The 24,220-nt window shown below is 41.3% G+C and overlaps 2 long non-coding RNA genes across 2 annotated transcripts in view; one reads left to right on the top strand and one right to left on the bottom strand.

Annotated features, from left to right (window-relative positions):
- LOC133484300 (uncharacterized) overlaps positions 1-24,220 on the bottom strand; it is a 130,198-nt gene that overhangs the window by 60,831 nt on the left and 45,147 nt on the right. The window lies entirely within an intron of this gene.
- On the top strand, positions 8,177-11,588 carry LOC133485135 (uncharacterized). Its single transcript, XR_009790624.1, has 2 exons — positions 8,177-9,456; positions 9,903-11,588. It is a non-coding gene; the product is annotated as an uncharacterized LOC133485135 (long non-coding RNA).

Below are 24,220 nucleotides of genomic sequence, written 5' to 3'. Positions count from 1 at the left end.
ATTTTTCACTGTCTGAAACCCTACTGTTTATTTGCACCACGTAGCGTGTTTGTCGATTTGATTCTGTGGGAACTTTATATTGTATGAAATATGGATCACCAAAAAAAATGTGCAACGAATTTCATGTGAAAATGTAATGTAATGCGTGGAGAGGCATAATGTGACCTCATAAAATCGCAGAATGGCTCTAGTTTTAAGAGTGTCAGTCACAGGGCAAAGCTGCTTAAGCGGTCATGAACTGCTGTTTTTTTCTCTGTACCATTGTTTTGTATATTTCTCAGTCACTGTAGTCATACAATTTTCACATTCAACATACCTTCCAAGATGGTGGACAGTCAGGCTTCGAAATGTATTTTTCTGCCTTTAAACCACTTTTGTAGCTCCAAATAGACGCGATCCTTACTATTCACTCATGAGTCGTCTTGGAAAAATAATTTTTGCTCGAGGGAAAATAAATGTTTCAACACTATGTACTGTATCTAACCTTGAATTTATGAAGGAACACATTTTTATTACCATGCTGCTACACAAATTAACACATTGACACATATTCTGAACACCAACCCCCAAACACAGATTCCACTCAGAGGTTGTGTGTTTTCTATTGATTGCCACCATTCATTTAAAATGGATTCATTAGTGTTTCCACTTGGTACGAGTAGGGCATTTAACAAAAAGGTCATTATTTGAGACTGGTGCAGCAACACGTGTGTCAATATGCCTTCACGAGATATTCATGGATGCCCTCATGAGAATTTAGATGGAAATTGTACAACACAGCACATTCATAACGGCACTGGCAGATTGCTCGTAGTGCCAAATACACTGTAAAAAAAAGTTGGTTTTGGAAAAAAAAAGTATATGTATCCATCCATTTTCTGAGACCGGGTACCGGGGCCGGAGGAAAAACCATGCAAGCAGAAAGACAACATGCAGACTTCACACAGGAAGGCCCGCGCCAAGATTTGTATCATGCGCTAACCACTCTTTCACCCTCCCAACTACATACAGTACATACTTGTACCTACTCCTGTACCTGCAGGCTTACAGTATCTGCAGGTTGTTGTCACACAGTTAACAAGAAATAATACCACCAAAAGGTCAGTTTTTAAACTTTAATCGGCAAACCGCAATGAACACAACATCACGTGTAAAACACTCTATAATAGGAGCTGAGTTCTTTCACTGTTATCTCATAGCCATAAAGCTATGTTCTCCCATGGCCTCTTTGCTCTGTAAATCATTTGTCATTATTTCTGTTAGACAGCTTTCAAGGCTCAGAGGTGTCAATTTGTCGGGGAGCACATTAGCAACCAACATTCCCAGCTGTTTGCTTTTGGGCTGACGGATTGCCTGGGAGGAAGATGCAGCAGACAGATAGCAGTGTGTGGGAGTGCATCAAGGAATGATGCCTTCAACAGATTTTAAAGAAGGCAGACATGCTTGTCCTCAGTGGATAGTGTACATACTCATAGTATTGGAATACAAATCAGCGCGATGCAATTTGTCACTGGCTCAAACAGGGGTTGAACTCAAACACCTCAGGTCGGAAGTCTCCTTTCTAAATCATGACCAAACATTGTAGTCTAAAGTGCTGATTTATTTCCATGATGATGATGATGTGCCCTTTGCAGGGAAAATAATGTTAATTTATTAACTTATTGAATTTTATCGCATATCAGCCCTTGGCCACATTGGGGAAAACCCACAACTGCTGAATTACACATGACATTTTGCTGTTCTATGACTTTTTAAATTTCAACAAATATCTTTTTTTTCTTTTACATACAAATTTATAAACATAAATAAAATGTAAGCAGTAGCAGGAACATAGTCAATTGAATTGCGTTAATTTGTTTTCCCCATCACACAGTTGCAAGACCACTTGTTGCTATGCAGAGCTGATAGGCTTTAAACTGCATTAGACCAAGAGTGTCAAACTTATTTTTTGTCACGGGCCACATCGACTGTGAACCCATATAAATGAAAGATTACCTCATATACTGTAATTACAGTATACACAACACATTGATTAATAACCAGTTTTGAAATCAGAAGCCTATAAAAACATGTTTTTCTACTATTACATTTCTTTTCAAAGGGGGATTGGTAACAAAAAAAAATGTATTACACCAGAACACAATTAGCGATTTTGATTTGCTTTCGCGGGCCACATAAAATGATGTGGTGGGCCGGATCTGGCCCCCGGGCCACTAGTTTGACAACTGTGCCATCAAAAGACTGGCATGTTGCACTCAAACCCATAAGATTATTTGCCGACAAATTAGGAGCTGATGGCAAAAAAGCTAACAAGAACAGGAAGTCAGACACAAAAAACACAAAAAAAGTAAACCATACGCCTAACTTGGTCTAGATTCAATTGGAGCGCTTCAAAAGTGTGGATAGAAAGGAAGAAAAAGGGGAACGCAGAGGTTAAGTTAAAAATAACCATGTCCTTTTGCTGACATGCTATAAGTCAAAAATATGTATCGCCAGGATCACATGGAAAAAAAACAAAAAACAAACCTCGGCTGGAAAATACAAGTACACATGCACTGGTGATCTCCCACTGTGAGGCTTATGTAATGAATGACACGCTTGCTGTTTGTCGTGATATGTGTCTCGACCTCTTTGAAATCATAGCGATTTTATGGATGGATCTGACTCGACTCTTTGTGTATAGAATTGGAGGTGCAAAGTTATGTTTTCTAACCGACGAGTCTTGCTTGGTGTGCGCTGTGGTTGTCGGGATGAGAGGAAAATAAACAGTCTATCAGTAGACACACACAGTTACATAAGTGTGCTCGTCTCCCCGGCAGCACATTCTTCACACCTTTTGATCACCCCCACCCTCCCACCTGTAATGTATGTCACGGTGTCTGCCACAACAACCGCTATGCTTGTACAAAAACCGGTTCTGAGTGTTTTGTAACATGTCATCTCATGACAGCTATTGAGCACAACACAAGCCCTTGCAAGAAATACATATTTTCAGCATATAGTTGTTTGTGCTCGCAATCTCAGGAATAGTTGAGTTTCTAAATCGGTTAAATCCATTTTTTTTAGGATCTTGAATCTTGAATATTACTTCAACAAGTCTTTAATTAACCTAACATGCATTTGGGACGAACATGGTGTACTTGGGGAAAACACATGCAAGCATGGCAGCCGAACATGCATCATATGCACGACTTCTACAATGGCTGGTAAATTATTACAAACAATATTTTTTATTTCTAGTCCTCTCCGGTGAAAACAGACACAATAACCAATGTTACATGATACACTTGGATGTGAGTCATTGTGGGGAGAAAAAAAAAAAAAAAAAAAAACAGGCACAGTTGCTCTAAATCCGATAATTACTCGAATGGTCATTTTTGGAATGGCATGCACACACTTAACTCTGCACCCTCTTTTATGTTATTCATGACTCATCAAGGACAAGGCATTATTACACATGATTGCAATGTGTGTGGGTTACATAACTTTGTACAAATTAACCCCAAAGATACGACAGAGTGCTTCAGAAATGAATTTGAACATTTCTGCTTGGGGCAAATAACTGACAGGCGAGTAAAGGCATATGATGTATCGTGTGAGAGTGAGTGTTTCTGCATTCAATGTTAGACTGTACACCGATTTTATCGGGCTGATCGGTATCGGCCGATATTTAGCATTTTATGCTGATCGGCTTTAATGTCAGAATTCGCCGATCTGATAAATGACGTCATTGATCGGCTCCGCAAAAGACATTTACTCCGCGTCGCCACGGGCACAGTATTACTAGTTTATTACTAGCAATCTAGGGGCGTTGCACAGGGCGCCATTCAAGCCAGCTCCGCTATTCATTCATTCATTAATTTTCCATACCGCTTATCCTCACAAGGGTCGCGGGCATGCTGGAGCCTATCCCAACTATCTTTGGGCGAGAGGCAGGGTACACCCTGAACTGGACGCCAGCCAGTCTCAGGACAACAACCATTCGCACCTACGGGCAATTTAGAGTCTTCAATTAACCTACCATGTATGTTTTTGTGGTTTGTTTTACATGGTGACTCACCTCTGGACTGAAGAGACAGAGAAATGTAGATGTGCTTTTGACTGATTAATGGTGCTCCTCTTCCTAATGCAGGTCAAGATAAGGCTGTTTTAATACTCCAGATTGAAAATTATATGCTTTATGTCTATTTCTACTCGTATATTTGGCTTGGCATCAGAATTATTTATTGTTCCCCTCGTGTTATCAAACAGTACTTCAACCAATGTAGGAAGGGCAAGACCACAGTGCTTGTGTAACACCTGAGGATTTTGAGGTCGAGACCAAAATGAACACGTCCTGATTCACCTCAGATTGGTATGCATAGGGGACAAAGTGCAAGCTAAAACAAATGCTTCTTCACACCTCTGTCAATGAATATCTTATGCAAGTTTACTGCAACATTGCAGTGAGATTAAAAAAAAAATAAAAATTGGAGTTGATCCACATATTCATTTGCAAATTAGAATAAAAGCATGTTTTTTTCTGGAATAGAAATGTAAATAAATAAAAATACAGTTGGAGTCAAGGCAGTGATTGGAAGGTGTTCAAGGATTCATGGATTCGCATGATACAGTATGTTAAGGGTTAAAAAAGACAAAGTATGAATCCTGTCATCATAGATGGTCAATCCTATTTAGAAACTGTTAGAAGGCTGAGGTGAAATGTTCAGTGGTGGCTCGGTATTGGCACACATATTTTAAATCTAGCATAAGGAGGTCAAACAGCATCATAGCTTCCCATGTGATTCATAGCAGCCATATGTGGAATTTGGATTCTTATGTTAGTGGAAATCTAGTCTACCTTTATTTGTTTTCAGTTGTGAAAAAATAACCAGTTTAGTTTTGTTTATTTAGATTCATTTTCCGTCTACCTCACCTTATTTCACTTTTCCTCGTTTATATCTTTCAGGGAAACTATTTTCTAATTAAGATGTCTATTGCGTGCCTCAGCTAATTTAAAAAATGTGCTTTTCCCCCCCCCCACAATAAAACATGCAATGAAATCTAAACAACCTTACTTTTAAATGCAGCCAGAAATTGTTCCAGGGAGCAGGCATGCAAAGGATTGGATTCTATTAAGATAATCAGACAGTAGCATTTGGTATAGCCCAGGCTTGTGTTGCATAACCTCATGAGGCCGCAGACTGAATGCTCTTCACACGCAATATTCCCAGCCGGAGGGATTACGTGCACGTGTGTTCTTCACTGTGTATACATGAGTCTCTGCTTTGTTTATCTGGATTGTACCATATAGAACTGCACAACAAGCACAAGTATGTACATACAATGCTGACTGGAAAGTATCAGACAGAGGATCAAGACAATTTTTTATTATTTTTTTTGCCTTGTTCGGCTGTTAGATGAAGCAGAAAGGAAGATCTCTATCCCTTTTATGCCGGAACAGTTTTACTGTGTCACAGTGGACATTTTAAGCTGCCACTGTGGTTTCTTTGTATTCTGATGGATATTTATTGAGAATTACAGTCGTTCCGTCGAACAGAGCAAAGTTTTTAAAGGGGAGTGGCAGAAAAAAACAAAGGGATGAGAGTGAAAAGGTAACTAAATAATATAGGAAAACAAGACAACAAAAGACAAAGCACAAGTTGTAAACAAGATGAGGAAAGTATAGCATTATATAACTAGTACAAGGACACATTGGATTTGAGTGTTGAATGGGTCATAGTGCTACACCCTGTGAGGGAAGGACAGGACAATATAGGACAGGACTGGACAGGACAGGGACAGGAGGGGAAGCATGCAGGACAGGGGTCGTGGACCCAGCTGTACAACTGAAGTGTGGTGGGAGTGGCTATGTAAATTATAAACATCTGTAGGACCAGAGTGTAAGTGAGAGGACACCCAAGAAATTTGCATAGTAATAATTTATTTGTCGCAATGAGTGAGTGGCCCCAGAACCAGCGAATAAGTCCCAGGGGTGTGTGTCTACAGACACATGCAAGTGAATTAACACTGTTTTGCATGAACAATAACTGTCAGAAGTGTCCTATAATTGCTGTGCTTGCATCGCTGGCGCTGAAGACCCCACCACCACCCAATCGAGAGTCCCATCCACAAAAGAGTGGCGCGCAGGATGGGACACCCCCCACACCAAGGGATCCAAGATGGTCCACTGGCCCCACTGAGGCACCCGAAAACCGGCCATCCGGAGGAAGTCGCAGGGACCCAACGCCACCCCACCAGCCAATATAGTCTTGTTATTGTCAGATGGCACCCAACCCAGGCAGAGGAATCAAAGCTCTAGATTCAGCATGTTGAAGAAGGGTGACCAGCTATCTGAGTAATTATGTAATTGATTTTTTTGTTCCGCAGATATTTTTTCTAATCCAATATACTCTATGATGATATTAATCTATATATGATATCACTGCAGACGCTTCACCGATCTGCCTGTCAATCTCCCGTTCCATACTTCCCTCACTCGTGAACAAGACCCCAAGGTATTTGAACTCCTCCACTTGGGGCAGGATCTCATCCCCGACCCGGAGAGGGCACGGCACCCTTTTCCGACTTAAGGCCAGGGTCTCAGATTTGGAGATGCTGATTCTCATCAAAGCCGCTTCACACTCGACTGCGAACTGCTCCAGTGAGAGTTGGAGATCATGGCTTGATGAAGCCAACATCATCTGCAAAAGGCAGAGATGCAACACTGAGGCTACTAAACCGGACCCCCGCTATGCCTCGGCTGGGCCTAGAAATTCTGTCCATAAAAGTTATGAACAGAATCGGTGCCAAAAAGCAGCCTTGGCGGAGTCCAACCCTCACCGGAAATGAGTCCACTGGTTTAGGCGATGATTAAAACAGGAAGTTGTTGGCAGCAACAAGGGAAAAAAATAAGAGCTACTAATAGTGTCTGATTAACAGATTGTGTTTACTTCAAAGCTGAAACAGTCAAGGAAGTGTTCATGGTTCAGTTTAAATGACTGGTGGGAGACTGGGCTTCATAGGGGAAATCCATCTATTTTGTGTACCTCTTAGTCTCATTAGAGCCACAGGTGAGCTAGAGCCTACCCCAACTGACTTTGGGCGAGAGGCAGGGCACACGCTGAGCTGGTCGCAAGCCAATTGCAGAGCACATAGACAAGCAACTATTCACATCTACCATTTAGTCTTCATTTACCCAAAGAAATATGTTTTTGGAATGTGGGAGGAAGCCAGCGTTCCTGCAGAAAAAAAAAAACATGCAAACACCGGAAGGCGGGAGCCGTGATTCGAACCCCCAAACTGTAGAGCGGCTGTGCTAACCAGTCTAACACTGTTTCACCCACATGGGACATACTATGGGAAATTATTTTTTGCCATGTGCCAGTGGATGCAACAGAGAGCACCCTAAATTGAATAGGAAAGTGCTGCCTCCACCGTGAATCCAGAGAAACAGCCAGCAGTTTCTTTGCCCAAGCATAGATTGTGTTCACTGGGTGATTATCTCCTGCAATGATTGTAGCTGGAATGGAGTTTCAAAAGGCAATACAACCGGCAATAGAGGGGTTGGGGTGAGCATGGGCTTATTCCAGAGGACTGCACCATCAACAATGATTAATTTCAGCAAAGGTCTAAGAAAAGGGTGAAACGTGCAATAATTCTTGATCCTTAGGATATTTTGATGAACGCACGTCACAGATACTATATATGATCAAGAAACCTGGGAATTGTTTCAAATAGTGGAAAACATGTGCAATATGCCTCCTTTAATTAAATAGAATATTTCAGCAAGTGGAACCGCATTAGTTGTTAGATGAATAATAATAGTTATTTTTAAGAATGCTAACAACAAACACCCGGCAGGCAGGCCGGTGCAAAAATTTGTTGTCTGTACATTTTTTTTCACCGAGCTAACAAGAGTGCCATAAAGATGAGCTTGTAAAAACTAGCTTATTTTTCATAATTGAAATTGATTTTGATTCAAAATGTTCAAACAAGCGGCACGGTGGCCGACTGGTTAGAGCGTCAGCCTCACAGTTCCGAGGACCCGGGTTCTATACCCGGCCCCGCCTGTGTGGAGTTTGCATGTTCTCCCCGTGCCTGCGTGGGTTTTCTCTGGGCACTCCGGTTTCCTCCCACATCCCAAAAACATGCATGAATTGGAGACTCTAAATTGCCCGTAGGCATGACTGTGAGTGCGAATGGTTGTTTGTTTCGATGTGCCCTGCGATTGGCTGGCAACCAGTTCAGGGTGTACCCCGCCTCCTGCCCGATGACAGCTGGGATAGGCTCCAGCACGGCCGCGACCCTAGTGAGGAGAAGCGGTTCAGAAAATGGATGGATGGATGTTCAAACAACATCTAAGCGAAAATAGTGGGACTGCCATTGGATGATTAACAAAGCAAGGTGATAAAAGCCTGGCTGACTGGCACATCACATCGTCTCACATCAGTTGCTCAATGTGTGGATACAGATATCTTTTCTTCAAGACATTATATGCTGATTGCTACTATGTTTATTTTTGAAAATCAGGATTTATTGTGTTGTTGCATCCTCATGAATGGTAGAAAATATAAAACATAATGCATTTTCATGTATTGTAGTTATGAAAACCAGATTATTGCAGGAAATATACAACTGAAGCCACGCATTACCCATTGTTTTGAATGGTGTGTATACTAAACGCAGGAAAGCCTTCAAACTCTTCTGTCCTTATGCTCCCTCAGCCATTCTCACAAAGCTTTACCTCTGACTGGGCATTTGCAAGGAGTTACCTGCGATATTCCATCTCCTCCGCAGAACCGACATGCTGTATTCCTCTACGCCCACTGTCAACTCATCAGCCTGTTGGCTTGGACAGGAAGGATCAGTGACCGGCTTTAGTGTCATTTCCTCTCAGCTGTCAAAATAATGGTGAGTCGCCCAAGGGCGGCTCTAACACTCTTGAGGTCAGTGTTGAGACCTTTGCAAGATTAACGGCCACGTGTCCTGAATCTGCTGGACCTTCTGAGGATCCTTAGAAATTACCCTGAACTAAGAACACATTGATAAAGATCTAAATATAGCCTTTTAATTTAGTATAACCTTTTCCAAATGTTTTTTTTTTTGTAACATATATTCAAGTAGCTAAACCTTTCCCCTTGGTCTTCATACAACAATATTTTGCTTTCGGGAACTAATGCCTTCCTAAAATAATCTCATGCTTCCCGAAATAATTTTGTGCACACACACAAGCATGTGACCATTGTTTTCAGAATGAAGTGACTGGTGAAACAATTGGGTGTGGCCTGATAGATAACATGGTCTCACAGCTCTCCACTGAATCAAGGGGCGGTTTCTCTGGGGGGCGGCACTCCAACCCGGTAGCCATATATAATTTCCCGCTCTTCTTCACTTGTTTTGCATTTTCCCAGTGCCTCACCTATTGTGAACCTCACTGCACATCACTGCAGGAGACAGGACACTATATCAGGAGAGGTGAGGTCAGTTTTTTTCTCAACAAATTTTCAACTGGAACACTTAATTTATGAGATCTCGGACATGTAATTTAAGGTTCCATTTATCCTTTCAATAGTTTACAGTACATGCTGAACACTAACAATACTCTTTGGGGATATTGTACAGGGTGTCCCTAAAGTCTGGACACATGAGCAATTGACGGCAATGTGAAGTTATTGCATCTAGTTCATGTAATTCTTGTACAGCACATCAACCTTTGCATCACAATGTTTGTTTTAAAATAAACTATGTGATTATTTTAGTCCGTTTGTACAAATACTGGAGCCCAACACAAACCCCTACGAACGTCTCCCATTACCCTTAAAGTTATGGTATGTGACATTCTATGGCAGTGAATCAAGTGACCCACATGGGTTCACGCATTAACCTCACTCTAATCTCAGGCTCCGTCACTTTGTTTTCAGGTCATGTGGATCACACAGAGGAGAGAACATTCCTTCTGACCATAGATTGCTTAAATGTCTTTGAAGGGCACCAAACTGTATGTACATGTAGTGCAGACGACGGCAACTGACTCCTTGACAAAGGTCTAAGAGCCATGGGTGATGCAATAAATAGAACAATAAACAGATTAATAGGCGAAAATGAAGCTGCACACTTACCTTTGATGCTTCCACAGTTCCAGTTCCTATTGAAGTGGAACAGCGATCCATTTTTAACAAAACAGCCTTACTCAAATGTATATAACCAGTTATTTTCCCCCCCAAAAAATCTAGACTTTCTATCGGGCAGCAGACTGCCTGACAGCAGAGTAACAACATGGTGCCCCCTGACACTGATTAGTTAACTTGTTTAATTCTTATTCTCAAGCACCATATTAATCAGACTACAGTGGAATCCTGCAGGCTCGAGTTTGAGCACCTGAACTGTTTGTCGGTCATTTGAAGGGCACACATTAACAAGCAACCATTCGCACTCACAGTCCCACCTATGGGCAATTTAAAGTTTTCATCTAACCTATCATGCATGTTTTTGGGATGTGGGAGGAAACTAGAGTACTTGGAGAAAACCCACGCAGGCACGGGAAGAACATGCTAACTCCATACGAGAGAGAGAGATAGAGAGAGAGAGAGAGCAAGAGAGAGAGAGAGAGAGAGAGAGAAGTTCCAGAAGATGCATGTTTTACAGTTAAAAATACGGCTAATGTTGCCATATGCACAGCCAAAACAATAGCAAAAACATCTGCAACTTATCGCAAGGTGTTTTCTCAAGTTAAGTTCAGTAACGCCAAGGTTAAGAATCACAAACAATAAACAACCATAAAACTTACAGTGTCATGCACAAGGTACCCAGACCACATAAGCTTGCAAAACACACTATGGATATGTTGTACAGCTCATTCAAACAGAACATTGTGTCAGATTAAAACATTTTTATGACTTACAAGGTAAATGTGTGTTACGAAATGACAATTCTTCCTAAATTAACTAAATATTGATGTACAGCATTTCTCCTATGATCATTATCATGATTTTTATTTACTTGTTTCCTTTTTTGTATATGAGTTTTGTTTTCCATCCATCCATTTTCTGAGCCGCTTCTCCTCACTAGGGTCGCGGGCGTGCTGGAGCCTATCCCAGCTGTCATCGGGCAGGAGGCGGGGTACACCCTGAACTGGTTGCCAGCCAATCGCAGGGCACATAGGAAGAAACAACCATTCGCACTCACAGTCATGCCTACGGGCAATTTAGAGTCTCCAATTCATGCATGTTTTTGGGATGTGGGAGGAAACCGGAGTGCCCGGAGAAAACCCACGCAGGCACGGGGAGAACATGCAAACTCCACACAGGCGGGGCCGGGGATTGAACCCGGGTCCTCAGAACTGTGAGGCTGACGCTCTAACCAGTCGGCCCCCGTGCCGCCTTGAGTTTTGTTTTAGTGATGATAATTCATATAAACACAGATGGAACTCCTATGAAATATCGTCACACATTTTGAAAGTCTGTATTAAGGGAGCCTCTCCTGTTGTGCTAACTCATTTCGATTAGCCTAGCTCGTAGCATACTAACAAGCTTGGCATTACGATTTAGATCAACTCGGTTGGTGAAAAGTTTCCTCTTTAATAAACATTGAACAATATAAGCAAACAATATGTTGTGTCGTTGACATAAATGTTAGTGTCATTCATTTTAAAGAATAAATTTTTTTCACGATCTCTTGGTGCAGAAATGTAACTCAACAAACATGTTCTATTAATTCAAAACCAACATAACCAGTCTTTTAGGGAGCTCTTCATAGAATAAATATTTGAAGTACATTGTGATAATGGGTGTGCAAGTTATACTAAAACAAGCAATTGAAATTTTTGAAAGTGGAGAAAGACTACCAAAGTAAGAATTTAATTACTGTGCATATGAAAATAACATCTTGACTATACGTGAATTGAATATTATATCGAAGATAAACGAATTCCACAGACCATCACGATTGCACAGCATTGTCTGTTGTTTATTGTCTGTGGTAATTTGCTTTGCAGGTGTCACTCAGAGAAACCGATTCTACCCAAGTTTCGCGCTAAACCTCCACATAAGGAGTTACCCCCCCCCCCTTGTAAAACATATTTTGAAGAGGAACACAACAGATGTTCAAAGATGACGCCATGCCTTCAGTCGAAACCGCAGACACAACACTTATTCACCAATAAAGTGAAGCAGGCACAATTGCTGCTGAACTAGCAGATGTACTAGCATTTAGGCCTTTAGATATAACACACAGTAAAAGGGTTTGTTCACAACCTAAAGTTGTGCAGTAGTTAAGCTGTCATTACAATTTAAAACTAATAGCCAGAATAAAACTCATTGAGGAGAAAATGATCTCACTATTTTTTTGACATACATTGATGATGCTTATCCCAGTGGATGTTACCACACAGTGCACCAAATGTGCTCTCAGGGCAGAGAATGTCATCCTTGTTTGGAATGCAATTGCATGTCCTTGCGCTCTGTATAGAAGGGCTTTCACAATAGAACACTGGAGACTCTTGTGCTTTCTGCCCACAAGGGCTTCATCGGCAGGTCCTTAATGTCAAATGAGGGCAAAGCAGTCTCATTCCGTAGGCGAGGGATGACTCAGTGGGTGGTTCTGCATGAAATGTAGCATTTTCTCAACAAACAAATAAGCAATAACACTTTCAGCAAGCAAGAGACGTGATAAGTCTTGCTGTAGGATTGTTGCATGCATCAAAGTGTGGAGATAAAAGCTAAACAAACCAACACCAGTATCCTGGATGGTTTGTTAATTCTCTTCCTGTCAAAATGGCAATTTTATTGCTTGTTTATTTGTTTGTTTGCTTTCCATGCATCTCTCGGTAAAGGTTTCCATGCAGCTCTCGGTAAACATTAGCTTTCCTGATTTTTTTTACCGACTAATGTAATCTTCTTTTCCTTTCAGCTTGTCCTGTTAGGGGTCGTCATAGCGTGTCATCCTTTTCCATGTAAGCCTGACACCTGAATCTTCTTCTTTGGCTGTCCCTCTGACGAGCTAATTTCTAATTTTATCCAACCTGCTTACTCCTAGCGACAACCTCAACATATACATTTCGGCCACCTCCAGCTCTGCTTCCTGTTGTCTCTTCAGTGCCACTGTCTCTCACCCGTACATCATGGCTGGCCTCACCACTGTCTTATAGCCTTTGCCCTTCATCCAAGCACAGACTCTTCTGTCACATAACACACCAGACACCTTCCTCCACCGGTTCCAACCTGCTTGGACCCGTTTCTTCACTTCCTGACCACACTCACCATTGCTCTGGACGGTTGACCCCAAGTATTTAAAGTCCTCCACCCTTGCTATCTCTTCTCCCTGTAGCCTCATTCTTCCCCCACCACCCCTCTCATTCATGCACATATATTCTGTTTTACTTCGGCTAATCTTCATTCCTCTGCTTTCCAGTGCATGCCTCCATCTTTCTAACTGTTCCTCCACCCGCTTTCACTGTGCATCACAATGTCACCACTACAAACATGATGCAGTCCCACCTCTGTCACACCTTAGCACGTTAATCTGTCATACCTATAGCACACCACACCACTGTTCTGCTGCCCTCCTACATGTCCTGTACTATTTTAACACACTTCTCTGCCACTCCAGACTTCCGCAAGCAGTATCAAAGTTCCTCTCTGGGTACGCTGTCATAAGCTTTCTGTAGATCTACAAAGACACAATTTAGCTCCTTCTGACCTTCTCTGAACTTCTCCATCAACACCCTCAAGGCAAATGATTCAGCTGTGGTACTCTTTCTAAGCGTGAAACCATACTGTTGCTCGCAAATACTCACTTCTGTCCTGAGTCTAGCCTCCACTACTCTTTCCCATAACTTCATTGTGTGGCTCATCAACTTTATTCCTCTATAGTTCCCACAGCTCTGCACATCACCCTTGTTCTTAAAAATGGGCACCAGCACACATTTCCTCCATTACTCAGGCACCTTCTCATCTGCTAGAATTCTGTTGAACAAGCTGGTCAAAAACTCCACAGCCACCTCTCCTCGATGTTTCCATACCTCCACATGTATTTCATCAGTACCAACTAACTTTCCATTGCATCATCATCCAAGCCTTTCAATTTACTTTTTAAAACATTTAAAGCGAGCCGCTCCCTTAGGCAGGCCCAATTTTTCCTGCAAGGGGTTCCACGCTGCAGGAGCCACATGTCTAAAACTCCCTTTTCCCATTTAAAGACATACTTTAGGAACAGACAGAAAAAACAGGTCTTGTGAATGAGTAACAGAACGAAGACTATAAGTTCCAATATTTCTCTGCCTGATAAAATCACAACGTAAAATGGAAGCAGATTAAGAATTGCTTTATAAATAAAAACATGGCAACGATTATGTCTTCGAACAGACAACGCAGACCAACCAACACAAGAGTATAAGTCATAATGATGTGTTAAAGCCTTAAGACCTGTAATAAACCACAAAGCTTTATGATATACAGTATCCAGAGACCAAAGACACTGCGAAGATGCATCCATGTACAAAACATCACCATAGTCAATTTTTTTTTTTATTTTTTTTTTGCAGCAAATGAGAAACAGGACTTGTTTCTGAAATAAAACCTCAGACGCAATTTCATCTTCTTGACAAGCTGCTGAATTTGAGGTTTAAAAGAGTGTATCATTAATTAAAAAAACATTAATTTTTATAAGATGTGACACACGTACACCTGAGATGTAAATATAGAAGGCAAGTCCCGTGGTTTAGTCTTTGAGTTACAATACATCATGAAGTTTTTTTTCAGAATTTCCAAACAATTTTAAGTCCCGAAATTTGTCTTGTATAGTGTTAAAAGCTTCCTATGAATGACACAAAGCCTGATGCTGATTAATCATATGGCTAGACTTTTATTTAATAGTGTACATTTTCACCTGAAAGAACCTTAAAACAATTATTTTGTTGAAAGTTGAATCCCACAAACATTGAGCAGTACTTGTACAGTAGTATTTTAAAATACAAACATCATGAGGCAATCAGCATAGAAGGCTAAGATTTGCTTTAAAAAGTATTCTCCTGGCGATAACAAAGAGTTTTTTTTCATGTTGAGTATAAAGTGATTTGATTATATAATAGCTTCTATTTCTACTCCTAAAGCTGAGGAGATTTGATAGTGTTAGAGTGAGATCGTGGCTGGTGGTGCTGGGGTTTTTGTCTACACATTCTGGTCATTAACCAGATAAGATTAACCTGCTTCGCACCTTCATGGCAGTTTTACTCAATTTAGCCTGAATCAAAATGAATGACATTCAATTTGCAGTAGCTCTGACTTCTGAGGTTTCTAAAGGTAAACATGTACAGTACTTGTAGGTTTTCAATAAGGTGAATAATATGATTATGAATTATTTTCTGTTGCTGGAAGATTCCACTGTTATCGAGGTAATGTAACTGAGAACATAAACATACCAACATCTTTAACTGTCCCTTCAGAGGTGTGGGGAAGGTAAATGCCGATCAGAATATGTTCTGTAGACTGAATCTCATAATCAGCATCCAAAATGACAAAAAGAAGACAAAGTGTCCCTCTTTGCGGTACTGTGAATTCTTTTTAAGCCTAATTTAACTGCAAGAAAAATCTGACATTATCATTACATTGTGCAAAGCAAAACCCAGAATTTATTCCTGCATCTTATCTAAAGAGAGAAAACAACTGTCTTCTCATTTTTGGTGGGCCAGAAAGTGATGACCGTTACCAAGGGTGTGCCCCTCGATTCAGAGATCGTGGCAGCCGGACCTGCATCCCGTGGACCGGCCAAGGGGGTCGGGTGCAAAACGAGCCGGGTGGCGGCCAAAGGCGAGGACCTTGGCGGGCCGATCCCTGGCTACAGAAGCTGACTCTAGGAACATGGAATGTCACCTCTCTGGCAGGGAAACGTTAATATTGTACAGGGCAGCAACTAGTAATCTAAGGTGTAATAGAGACTTGGTCAATCGTAAGGTCAATAGTAAGGCCCTTGCGGTCCATTACAATGTACAGTAGTTGTCGTTTACTGTATACTGTTGTATTTTCTTGAATTTTACACAAGCTTCAATAAGCTATATCTGCTATAATCATGGACATGAACATGGAGGCTGCAGTTTTGCACGAACACACACACACATATACACACACGCACGCATGCACGCACACACAAACATTAGCATACTGTACATAGAGTGCTCCAAGGCCTCATCAGCTATTTAGAGAGCTCCGCATATAAACGGGGCCTCTGCTTTACTCTCGGGTAACCACAGATCAAATAAATCAACACATTTTCATAGCGTATTGCATAACCAACACCTGATCACAAGTAAAGTTCAAGACCGTTTTTTTTAGGGTTCCTTTCAGTAGAGATAATCCATCGACTTATCTGAAAGAGCCTAACAAGGAATTAGTGTTTTGTGGCCACTGGCACAGGCTGCAGCAACACAGATTGTGACACACAATGGCCACCAGGCACTGCATGTGTGTCAACTTTGTCTCACTTTTCTGCGGAAAGAACTAGCACCAGGACTCCCGTGACACACATCTGTGCTCAGTTAGATTTCCAGAACTGACCAGGCCATGAACCATTTCTCACCTATGTTTAATTATATTTACTCATACTTTTAAAATAATGAATGAAATGTCCTCCTGATTGTGTGAGTTAACACACAGCGAACTCATTTGGGATGTGATATTCTATTCTGGTGCATGGTCCTGACATGATTCCAGAATGAGTTCCCCTGTGATGATTAGTCAAGAGTAATTATGGGGTTTCCTTTAGTGTGGAACTGGTTTCCATGGTAATAAAAGCAAGCAGAGACACAATAACACAGCTGGAAAAACTGTGACACCCACATTTGCAAGCGTAATAAGGAGTCATCTCTGTTTCAGTTATTAGTCCTAAAATAGCCTACCTTAGGAATGACTTATTCATGACATACCAAAACAAGGCGGGTTGGTGTGTATATGTATCTGGGATACACATCAGTGCTGGTTGACACAGGATGATTGAGTTTTTCCTGGGTGTGTAGAGAACCCTTTCCCCACACTCCAAATAGAATAACCAGGCTGCATTTATTATGAAACACAGAATGCAATGTGATAATTTTTAGACACTGTGTCATACCTAATATTGGCAATTCGAGTGATGGAAAAGAAAAAAAAGAAAAAGAATCCAATATATTCACACAAAGTCAGTTTACACTGTTGAATCTTGGAATTTGACCTCCAATTCTATAGAAATGAAAATTGTTAAAAAATACAGATACCATAGTTTTAAATGAAATAAAATGCACTCCTTTATTTCAGAGTAGCGGAACGATTAACTAACTCCAGAAGTGTTGTTTTGTGATGACACACAGAAGAATACTGTGATGGCGAGAAGGAAAAGTGTGATGACGATAGAATCTGTGAGTTTGGAAACAACACATCTGTCTCTGTCCTGGCTGCTCATCTCAATATGGCAAAGTTGAATAATATTAGAAGAACAGAATGTACACAGGAAAGTGAGCTGCATGTAGTCTTTATGTGAAGAGACTCAACTCTACTTTAAACATTACAGTTATTAGCAGATATTAACATTTGGCACGAGTATGAATGATTAAAATTTCTATTGCACAGGTGCAAAACTCGAGGCCCACGGCTCAGATCTGACTCTGCACATAATTTTATGTGGCTCGCGAAAACAATTTTCCCTGACTCGTGTACAAAACCAGTTATCTATCGCAAAATGATTAAAATAAATGTATGGGCAACTATATAACATGACCGGGCAAGGATTAGTGTTTTCACACGGAACATACAGGTACTAGGTAGGATACAAAAGTGTAACTGCCTCGTGCTCTAGCCACACACCTAGTCCGTTAACAAACACAGTGCAGCTCAGCTTCTGGTTAAAGGACGTCTTGGATAGCAAGCGACATGCTTTTGGCAGAATGTCAAACATGACACCTGTGTCCTACGGGGGAATTTGATTCAAAATTGTAATTAATCAGATGTCAACCATCCTTTTTGTAATCTATGTAGGTCAAAGGTGTTGCAACATATTGTGTTCCTTTTAAGTTTGAATGACCTTTTACTTGTATATATGTATTTTTCCTTTTACGTGCCAAGTAACAGTGCTAAGTAACAGTGCCAAGATATTACGTAGCATGAGAACAGCCAGTGTCTACTCAGTGCAGTTCAGTTTCTTTTAAAATTGTTTGTAAAAAGTTTCTGATCAAATTGTTGCTGGTTAATACATGACAAGACAATGCACAATATAGTATGTGCAGTCATATTTCACGAGAAATCTGCCTGGTTCATGTTGATGTCGAATCCACTTTACGACTGATGTTGACAAAGAACATTGAATCAGACAGAGAATATGAATCATCCTGATTAGTCATATGAAATCACAGATTATCCAAGAATAATCGACACAATAGAGTTATTTTCAGGTTTGTATAACACAGAAAATTACAAGCTTCCGCCTTCCTCAAAGATGTGCCTGATATAGCAAGATGATATTGTGCAGGATATTCAGAGACTGTTAACTTTCTGTTGCGCTGTTGTGGAGATTGTGGCGATGCAACAAGCTTTTGCTGCAAATTTGTATTAAATCAAAACAACCGTTCACAGTTTGGCCACAACAATTTGTAGAAGGCAAGGAGTATGAAAATTAAAAGGTTAGCAATTGAAAAGAACAAATGATTATGTTTAAATTTTTGGGAATAATATTGTATTATAAGGGCGACCGGTTAGCACATCTGCCTCACAGTTCTGAGGACCGGGCCTGCGTGGGTTTTCTCCGGGTACTCCGGTTTCCTCCCACATCCCAAAAAACATGCACGGTAGGTTAATTGAAGACTCTAAATTACCCGTAGGTGTGAATGTGAGTGTGAATGGTCGTTTACTTATATGTGCCCTGCGATTGGCTGGCGACCAGTTCAGGGTGGACCCCGCCTCTCGCCCGAAGATAGCTGGGATAGATAAAAGAATGAAGCATGGAACCTTCTATCAGTTGACCTTCAGAGTGCCCAGTGTATGTCCCGATAAGAGTGTCATTCCAGGATTACACAACCGCTTTCTCCTCTTGTGTACCAATTTATGGAAGTCATCACAGTGTTTTATGTAAGAAGATAAGACACATATTCAAAAAGATTATATTAAAGACGATAGCAGACACCTGCCTTTAAAAGATGAACATTAGTAGATGCTGTTTTGCATCTCTCACATATGCACACACATACTCAGACAGACATGCCCTTGACAAAGTGCACATGCAGCCTTGAGCAGGTCTTTGCTTGCATGTCTGACTCCCAAACCAATGGGAATGTAAATACAGCAGAGTGGTGTGAACATATATGGTTTAGGCCAGTGGTTCTTAACCTTGTTGGAGGTACGGAACATCTGGAGTTCACAGAACCCTTCCTAATTTTGAAAAATATAATATGGTTTATTTCAAATTGAAAACAGGTATATATTTATATATATATTGTCTGCGTAGATTCTCAGTCGCCCAGGTCATGCACAAAATGAACCACGCATCAGTTGCACACAAAATCATTGTGTTAAAAGAACAAAACCAACAAAACATGAATTTCACACAAAAAAACTAACACAAAATTCAATTCAATGAACATTTACTGTAAGTGAATGTGAATTTTGCTGTTGCCATTCCCCTTGGTAAGTGCCACTCTCATATCAGAGGAACGGACTTTGCTGTGAAAATTTACAACCAAATCTGTTTCTTTTCTTGATGTTATTTCTACAATCCTTGAAAAGGGTACATCGGTAACAGTAGATTTTTTTGGGGCTCGTTTTTAATTATTGGATGCGCTGTCTGACGCCACAGCACAGCTATCAACTCAAGTGTTTTGTTGAAATATTGTTAAATAAAGATAGTTTAAAAAAAGAACAAAGCATTTCAACTCGAGGCAATGGTAAACGCCCACCTTGACGCAGCGTTGCGTTTTGAACAGCATGAACACGCCATTCAAAATGCAGTGTAAAAAGGCTTTGATGGATACATGCACGCACGCACACGCCGTGTGTCGAGTCCTCCGTTGAACCCAAGCGACTGTCTCATCGAACCAATGGGGTTCGATCAAACCCGGGTTAAGAACCACTGGCTTCGGCGAAGGAAATACAAGGTATGGCGATGAGGAGTTTTTCTCCCTTTTAGCTTTGGCCCAAAAGGTGATCCCAAATTTTTAATCACAACAAAACACAACTGGCCTAGCATGCCCTCACTGGGGTGGATTATCATTATTTGTGCTATATACCTGTATTATTTTACTTTGTATCTTTATTGGGCCTAACCAAACATCAGGACTTTATGCCTACATTTAGAGGTTATTCAGAATCAAATGAATGTTTTAGACATACAATTGAGTTGCGACCTCTTAACTGTATAAAAACAAAACAAAAATGCACTCACTGCACACACCTGTCACATCCATTGAGGTCATAAGTACAATTTTAAAAATTACTCTGACAGTTTAAATCAAAATATGACTTTTTTTTATTACAGCAACCTTGTATAATGATGTTACTGTTCTTTTGTCTTATTCAATTGTGCAACTGCACCCAATGTTGTGGCCAATGTATTTTGGTATATAACTCATAAATCAACGTATAAACTGAGTTAAAAAAAAAAAAAAAAAAGGTCAAATGGTACAGTAATATTAAATAAGAAACAAACAAGACACATTCCTTCTGTTTTGGTTCATTAAACATGTTTCTTGAATTCCTATCCTCTGCAGACAACAATGTGTTACGTAAGCGTGTGCGTCACTCTACATTGTGGTTAGCGACACGAACAACTAAGACTCCAGGGAGAAGAGCAGCACAAGATGATGTGGTGACTAATAACACATGGAGACAGAGCTCTTTTCTGTGTGGCTACACACCATATGGTTGGTGCAGCAATGCAATAAGTGTCTTGGTGGAAGCAGTTCCAAGCGGAAGCAAAGACATCTTGACAGATGCAAAGCGCCGTGTGCTGAGGTCTCATAACGTGGTGTGACACACTGACCCATGGGTGTATGAGCCTCCTGGTCATGTCTCGTTCTCAGCGCCGCTCTCTGCCGGTAGCGTTTTTTTTTTTTTTTTTCCCACCATCTGGCATTCTATAGTGCGGTCAAGTACAAGATGAGTGGCTTATGCTTTCTGGTCTTTTATAAGTGTCTACCTCCATCTGTGTTTACAGATAAATACTTTGGAAGGTTAAGGATGGATTTTACACAATCCTTCAAGCATCCCTCAGTTACAGTATCACAACTGCCATCCTTTTCACAATGCATCTATATCATCTATCTCTACTGGATATCCTGTGCAGATTACGTGTTAATTGTATCTAATGGGTGCATTAAAGTTGTTATAGGTAGGATGGTTTATAATTCCATTTCATCCCCAAAAAAAAAAAAAAAAAAGGGGCACTGTTCTGATAGTTACAATACAGTATTTGTACAAGACAAAATTTGACTTTATTCTCGTGACAGGCCGCTCTCACTTGGAACATTTCAGTTCAGAAGATGTCAGAAGTCAATTATTCTGTGTATGACTCACATTATCTTCCTCCGTGCCTGGTTACCAGTATCAACAACAATGGTTTCATATTGCTCCACAGCAACATTGTGTGTCCAGGGCGGTGTGAGTTTGCAATGCGCATGCAACGTGTTGCTACTGCACTTGCAGAGTGAGAGTCTGAGTCACACAACGTCTCCAATATCAGTCGTCCTTCTTCAGACAGAGACCCTTCTTCTACTACTTTTTGCTTGCTTTCTCTTACACATCTGAACCCATCATCCACCACGTGACCAAAAAACCCACCTTCTGGTTTTATGGCTGTTCCAACTACTCTTGTTTACCTCTCCAGCGTGCCCTCGAAACCTTACTCTTACACTAAATGACTGCCTCGGAAATAGGAAGAAAATGTACACTCATTTCCAACAATATGTGGTACACCTGTAATCGAATGACATCTCATTTTAGAGCCATATTTTTTTCAAGTATACATCCATCCATCCATTTTCTGAGCCGCTTCTCCTCACTAGGGTCGCAGGCGTGCTGGAGCCTATCCCAGCAATCATCGGGCAGGAGGCCAATCCCAGGGCACATGCAACAAACAACCATTCGCACTCACATTCACACCTACAGGCAATTTAGAGTCTCCAATTCATGCATGATTTTCAGATGTGGGAGGAAACCGGAGTGCCCGGAGAAAACCCACGCTGGCACGGGGAGAACATGCAAACTCCACACAGCCGGGGCCGGGGATTGATACCCGGTCCTCAGAACTGTGAGGCTGACGCTCTAACCAGTCGGCCACCGTGCCGCCTTCAAGTATACAGTTAACATTATTTATCAACATGCTTATTATTACATTTTGAACTACAGATACTCTCTTTTTAATGTATTGCACCTCTCATGTAAATAGCACCGAGTAAAATTATGAAAACACCTTGCTTTGAAAAAACAAAAACAAAGAACACCACTTCATCACTCGTGTATGTAGTTTAGAAAAAGTCTGTTTTCTCATCGCTATCGACCTTAGTCTGGGCTATCATTCTGAAGCCCTTTCTGCAGGACACCTAAAACCTAAAGGTTACCTTTGTCAGTGGAGCTGTCACCCTATGTAGGTCATTGTTCTCCGTGTGAGAAGCTCAATTCCGTGCAGTCGTTCTATTTATTGCAATGGATTGAGACCTTCTTTCATCATCTCGATTTAGCACCTACCATGCTACCTCGAGAGAACAAATAAAACTTAATAGAGGGGACTGAAGGGATTTTCCAGGTACTCTTGGAGGCTCAGAGCGATAACATTCATTCATACTCACATCAAGGAGGGACGTGCATAAGATGTACTGTATGACCAGAACCAACATCTCTTAGGGTTCTCTATTGAGACGCCAAGTATTGTATTAGCTGTCAATGAGACAAATGCTTAAGAGAGATTTTAGTTACTGAGTGTCAAGTTAAAGTCATCCATCCATCCATTTTCTGAGCCGCTTCTCCTCACTAGGGTCGCGGGTGTGCTGGAGCCTATCCCAGCTGTTATCGGGCAGGAGGCGGGGTACACCCTGAACTGGTTGCCAGCCAATCGCAGGGCAAATACAAACAAACAAACAACCATTCGCACTCACAGTCATGCCTACGGGCAATTTAGAGTCTCCAATTAATTTAGGTTTTTGGGATGTGGGAGGAAACCGGAGTGCCCGGAGAAAACCCACGCAGGCACGGGGAGAACATGCAAACTCCACACAGGCGGGGCCGGGGATTGAACCCCGCACCTCAGAACTGTGAGGCTGACGCTCTAACCAGTCGGCCACCGTGCCGCAAGTTAAAGTCAGTCAACTCTCAAAAAAAAACTGAAACATTGTTTTGAAGGCAACCGACACAAAAGCAGGAGTCTGCAGCCCTTCTCTTTAGATTGAAATCCAAATAGCAACTGGCAGAAATAGAAGCGGTTTCTGAAACATTTTTGATTTACGCCACGATAACATTCAATATTACCCATTCAAGTTTCCTTAATGAAATAAACGACTGCTGCCCCGATTTTGACATTTCCAGGGGTTCTATGCTAGGAAAGGACTTAGTTTCTCAATTTCTGCTGTCTTCCTCAAGCCTGCTCCACAGACATAACATCTCACTGCCTAAAATGACCATACAGAGGCAGTATGAAAACAGGCTGTGATGTCAGCACTTTTTATCTGCCTCCTGTTTACCTTCCTGTGCGTTTGAGTCGGTCAGCGGGAGCCTCGGGAAACACCTTCCACATAGCTCCCAGGGAGAAGTCGGGCTCGGGCCGCTTGTCACCACACCTTATAAGGAAAGGCTCCCACTCTTTAGAGAAAACAGGGCAGGGAGAGAGGAAAGAGGCGAGAGAGAGAAAAGAAAAGGTTGAGAATGATGGTCAGCATTACTGCTGAGTGGTGGGAAACCCCTTGGTAATGATCAGGAAGGCGGGCAGACCCAGACAGCTTTTCCACGTAAAACCTCACCCTCCACCCTTGCTCCACTCTTCAACTGCATAGCCTGTTAAAATGCTATGCAGTATATTTAACAGAAATATTACGACATGAACGCTCACTTATTTTTAGTAGTTGTCTAACTGGGAAGGAAGAAGAGGAAATCTTCCTCGTCTCCCCCATCACATTATTGTTTTTGCGTTTATGTATCTCCTATTTTGCTAAAGTCAGTTTCTATGACAACGTATAATGCTTATAAACAGTCATGTGAAAACAGGAAGTGAGGTTTCTCAACAGTTTTATGTGAAGGCA

This window comes from Phyllopteryx taeniolatus, chromosome 10 (genome assembly GCF_024500385.1).
Source record: "Phyllopteryx taeniolatus isolate TA_2022b chromosome 10, UOR_Ptae_1.2, whole genome shotgun sequence".
NCBI classification, from domain to species: Eukaryota; Metazoa; Chordata; class Actinopteri; order Syngnathiformes; family Syngnathidae; genus Phyllopteryx; species Phyllopteryx taeniolatus.
This window is presented reverse-complemented; position numbering and strand designations above follow the sequence as displayed.